Source organism: Chiloscyllium plagiosum, unplaced genomic scaffold (assembly GCF_037043375.1).
Source record: "Chiloscyllium plagiosum isolate Xiang-an unplaced genomic scaffold, Cpla_swu_hap1 HiC_scaffold_35, whole genome shotgun sequence".
Classification (NCBI taxonomy): Eukaryota; Metazoa; Chordata; class Chondrichthyes; order Orectolobiformes; family Hemiscylliidae; genus Chiloscyllium; species Chiloscyllium plagiosum.
In genome coordinates, this window is record NW_028270173.1 from 39898356 (window position 1) to 39904052 (window position 5697).

At 39.3% G+C, this 5697-nt stretch overlaps 1 long non-coding RNA gene across 1 annotated transcript; it reads left to right on the forward strand.

Annotated features, from left to right (window-relative positions):
• The first annotated feature begins 271 nt into the window (after positions 1-271).
• On the forward strand, positions 272-3960 carry LOC148140684 (uncharacterized). Its single transcript, XR_015752954.1, has 2 exons — positions 272-338; positions 2309-3960. It is a non-coding gene; the product is annotated as an uncharacterized LOC148140684 (long non-coding RNA).
• The last annotated feature ends 1737 nt before the right edge of the window (positions 3961-5697 follow it).

A 5697-nucleotide genomic window follows, 5' to 3' on the forward strand; every position in this document is an offset into this window, starting at 1 on the left:
GACGGTTGATCACGTAAATGGACTCTTTTTGACTCTTTTAAATGATTTTGACTCTTTAAACGAGGAACCATCTGATGTAATCATACTCCTTCAGCAGTAGATGGAAATACGCCTTGGGGTAATGTGTTTGTTCAAAACACTGACACTGATGTCAATCATTATGTAATACTCGTGTCGTCAGGTGAGGTGAAGTATAAAGGCAAGCTTAGTTTGATAACAATACATTTTGGTTTGAGAACGCAAACTACATGAACATCACTATATGAACATGGCTCAACCGGCAATCATACTGTTGGAAAATGTTTACTACCCTATTCTTGCAGTAGTTGGTATTCCTGGTAAGCATTTTATAATCATTTAAAATTTATGTCCCCATGACTGTCCCCATGACTTGTCGTACCTGCTTATTTTCTTTTCCACCTGTCCACTCCACCCTCACCTCCGACCTATCACCTTCATCCCCTCCCTCACTCACTTCTTGTACTCTGTGTTACTTTCTCCCCACCCCCACCCTCCTCTCACTTATCCCTCCACCCTTCAGGTTCTCTGCCTGTATTCCTGATGAAGGGCTTTTGCTGCTCCTCGGATGCTGCCTGAACCGCTGTGCTCTTCCAGCACTATTAATCCAGAATTTAAAATTTATGGTCAACTCTGTTGAACTGGTGTACTTTTCCTTCCTCGATGATATGTTCTGTTTGCCTGGATGCGGTGGATGTTAATTACCATCATAAATCAAACAGGAAGAACACCCTGTATGTTGAAAATTCTGGATAGAATGATTTGCCTGGAAACACAGTTTCTCCTTCCTTAAAAAAAATACAATCCCTTAGTTTCATTTGTAGATTGCGTTTGTATTTTTTAGAAGCAAACACTGCGATGATTAGGATTTTGATGTAGAATTCGAAGATACTAGAACCATTCACGAATTCATCCAGTGTCTGTGAAGAAAGACAAATCAAATAAGTTTATGGACAAAATTTATGAATGTTGATTAACTAAAAAAATCCGTTTTACTGTGCACCAACATTGTATTTTGCCAACCTTTTTACAAAATAATAAAACGATTTCCGTCATAAAAAGCAGGTTATTGTGTTGGAATCATACATTTCTTTCTTATTCATGAAGTCAGCTAGATTCGATTGGATGCATTCTTAACATTTTCTTCAGCGTATGCTTATGGAAATCAACTCCACATTTTGAATATGCTATGTTTAATAACATTTCCTTTGAATTCACGAAGAAGTGGTGTATTGTTTTTCCATTTTTGACAACTGCAATTGGATACACGTTATGTATGTGCACCTGAGTAGTGATTTTATGATCTCTTGAACTGTCTCCACCACTTCTCTCTTCGATTTGGATTTCCAGTGGGAAAGAAGCCTATAAATACATATTAATGGATACAGTCTGTTCAATCAGTTTCGCTCTCCAAATAACATTAATTTGTGCAATGCCTCTTTTATTTTACAATATTAATGAGACAACTGCTGTTCGCAGTATTCTAAGATTGGTTTTATAAAATATCATGTTACTTTGATATAAAACGTTGATTTAAAGTTTGAATCTACAGACATACATTATAGAGATGAAACCTTGGGATTTCTTGCGAGTTTTGTTAGCCTTCTTAGCGTGTAGCTTCTTTGATGAACTCTGCATCCATTCGCCTATGTCCACTTGTTCTACACACTGTTTCGACATTTAATTGCTAAAAGGCGCATTACAATTTTATTTTTTCTGCTAAAATGCACTGTGTCACACACACCTGTATGGAAGTTCTGTTTTCCTACCCATTCTACAACTTTATTAAAATAATCTTTCGATTTCCTTCGTTTATGAGAAAACCCTTCAAATTTAGCAGCTTAAAGATTTTGCTTGACTGTGTGTGCAAAGAGTAGACAGTACTTACATCAGACAAGCCCCTTTGAAATATTTAATCTAATTTCCTGTCAAGTATATGAATCAAAAGAAAATACAAAGTTTTGTGACAGCACAGCCTTGGAATAGAAACTCATTTTCACACATCAGCCAATCCACCTAATGCAGTTGAAAATTGAACGGCCCAACTTACTAGAGACTGGGATGACGAGTCGACCCTTTATTTCAGAGTGCAGCAAATTTATTCCATGCAGCCGTGATGGGTGATAATATTGATTGGGAATAAAACGTCATGATGTGACTCACTTTCCAATTCTCCATAGCTGGCGGGTAACAACATAAACAGTGCACGATATTTTGAACAGAAAATTGTAAATGAACTGATCATCCTCAAACTATAGGCAGTGAAAGCATATTTTTTTTCAATTCGCAGCAAATCTGGTGGCAATTGTAATTCTCTCCCACGGACGCTGTGAGCTCTCCAAATGCATCACTACATACCTGGTGGCCATGGCGGTGGCAGATTTGTCTGTGCTGGTATTTGACGTATTGCTCTACGAGATTAAAGATTCGTATTTTCCGTATTCATTCCTAAACTACACTTCAGTTTGCCGTCTGAACCTCGTCCTGGGCTTTGTTTGTGTCGATTGTTCTGTGTGGTTGACTGTCGCATTCACCATTGATAGGTTTGTTGCTGTTTGTTGTCAGAAGCTACAAAGAAATTACTGCACGACTAAATCTGCAACAACAGTGATAGTCGTGGTGTGTTGTCTGAGCACTTTGCAGAGCGCTCCCATTTATTTTACATACGAAGCCCGTGAAATAATTGATGACATCTCATGGTCCTGTACTGCAAAAGCAAGCTTTTACACCTTACCGATATGGGTTGCATTTCTGTGGATTGAAACTATTCTAACACCTGCCTTACCATTTGTTTTAATTTTCCTGTTTAATGTATTGACCATCAGGAATATTCTACAGGCAAATAGAATAAGAAGCGGTGTCTTTGGAAAGAGCAAAGGTCAGAATTACAACGATCCGGTGATAGAGAACCGAAGAAAATCAATTATTTTATTGTTTGCTGTTTCTGGCAGCTTTTTGCTTTTGTGGAGTCTGACACTGGTATCTTACCTTTGGATACAATTTGCAGATGTAACGATTTTAGAGTCAAATTACAACAATCCGTTTACTATTGTCGAACAATCTGGATATATTCTTAAGTCCACGAGTTGCTGCATAAACACGTTTATTTATGCATTTACCCAGCGCAAATTCAGAGAGGAAATAAAGAACACAATTACGCGTCCCGTGACTCTAATCATGCAATCGTATAAGGTAGCTTGAACGAAGTACTGTGAAAAAGAAAGTTCATTTTGTCAAAACTTTTAATCTTTCATTCATCAGTGTAATTTGGAGTAAATGTTAAGATCAAGTGAAACGAACCTTCTTGCTTATGAGTTGGGATTTCTGCCAGTTTGACAGGTGGACTCTGTTAGTAGATGTGTTATCACGGACAATGCACTGAGTTGACGATGACCAGAATTAAGGATAAAGCTTTGTTTGCCTCTTAAGTCACACAAGATGATATTGATTGATCAAGGGCAATCCCTTGGGATCTGAACCAGATAATCGCTTTATCCTTTATTATTGTATTAAAACAGGCACAATTTTATGTACGGTCTTCCTCTCTGCAGAAAGCAAAGCTTTGTTTATTAATATATGCAGCTTTCAGTGTACACCAGTGACTTTCAAACATCATCACTTTCAACTGAAACGCCTCTATCAATAAGAGTCCACTTACGAACCAATCAGGACCCTCCTCTTATACCGCAAAAATGTTGTTCTCTCCTTTACTTTATTATTTCTTATGAATTGATCTGTTGAGAGCAATGTGAAAAAATTAGTCAAAATTGGTCTTGTTTCAGCAATACTCTGGCTTTGTACGAGAAATTACATTACTAAAAGAAACAACGACTTTATTATTAATGTTGACAATTAAGAAAATGAGAATGTAACGAAGTTCATTTTAAGATGTATCCCAACTAGTTTTTCTATCCCTTGAATTTTAATAAATGCAAGACCAGGCATCGTCTTCAATTTGCAATTTTTTTGATAACATGCGTTGCAAATGAGAGTTCAAGGATGAACACGTGGGCCTGCCGTCAGTGGCGGGAAAGTTGCTGGAGAGGGTGTACTGAGGGATAGGATCTAATTCTTTTGGGAAAAAAAAGGGCTTATCAGTGATAGGCAACATGGTTTTGTGCGGGGGAGATCGTGCCTTACCAACTTAGTATAGTTCTTCGAGGAAGTGACCAAGTTGATAGATGAAAGCAGGGCTGTTGTTGTTGTATACATGGACTTTAGTAAGGCGTTTTATAAGGTTCCCCATGGTAAACTAATGGAGAAAGTGGCCACATCGTGTGCAGTGTGTTCTAGCTCGGTTGATAAAGAACTGGTTGAGCAACAGGAGACAGAGAGTAGTAGTTGAAGGGAATTTCTCGAAATGGAGGAAGCTGACCAGTGGTGTTCTGCAGGGGTCAGTGTTGGGGCCACTGTTGTTTGTAATTTTCATAAACGATCCAGAAGAGGGCACTGTTGGTGGAGTTGCAGAAAGAAAAGGGACTGTCAAAGATTAAAGAAGGATATCGATAGACTGGAGTGTTGGGCAGAAAAGTGGCAGATGGATATCAATCCCGACAAATGTGAGGTGATGCTTTTAGGCAATACCAATTCTAGAGCGAATTATACAATGAAAGGAAGAGCCTTGGAAAAAAATTGATGGGCAGAGAGATCTGGGAGTGCAGGTCCATTGTACTCTGAAGGTTGCTGCACAGGTCGATAGAGTGGTCAAGAACGCATATAGTATGCTTGCCTTCATTGGACGGGGTGTTGAGTGTAAGAGCTGGCAAGTCATGTTAAAATTGCTGTGGTTCTGTTCGCCGAGCTGGAATTTTTGTTGCAAACATTTCGTCCCCTGTCGAGGTGACATCCTCAGTGCTTGGGAGCCTCCTGTGAAGCGCTTCTGTGGTGTTTCCTCTGGCATTTATAGTGGCCTTTCCATGCCATTAAAATTGTACAGGATGTTTGTTCGGCCGCATTTGGAATACTGTGTACATTTCTGGTCGCCATATTACCAAAAGGATGAGAACGCATTGGAGAGGATGCAGAGAAGGTTTACAAGGCTGTTATCTGGTATGGAAGGTTCTAGCTATGGAGAGAGGTTGAGTAGATTTGGTTTATTTTAATTAGAAAAAAAGAGATTGAGGGGGAACCTGATTGAGGTTTACAGAATCATGAAGGGTATAGTCAGAGTGAATAGAGACAAGCTTTTTCCCAGGGTGAAGGATTCCATAACGAGAGGTCACGCTTTCAAGGTGAGAAGTGGAAAGTTTCAGGGAGATACACGTGGCAAGTACTTCACACGGAAGGTGGTGGGCATCTGGAACGTGTTGCCAGCAGAGCTGGTACAGGCAGGCATGGTAGATTCTGTAAAATGCGTCTGGACAGATGCATGATTAGGTGGGGAGCAGAAGGATACAGATGCTTAGGAATTGACCGACAGGTTTAGACAGTACATTTCGATAGGCTCAGACTTGGAGGGCTGAAGGACGTATTCGGGAGCTGTAAATTTTCTTTGTTCTCTTTGTCCTATGTCCCACAATACTATCCCATGCAAATATATGAAAAGAATATGAATTAAAATGACAGGTTTGCTGTACAATCTACTCTGGAAATTCTTCAACTGAGTTGATTCGAATGGAAAAAATTCTTCTTTGTATGTTCACCCGCACGTTCGTTTTCCTTTATCTGTTGGTTAACCAG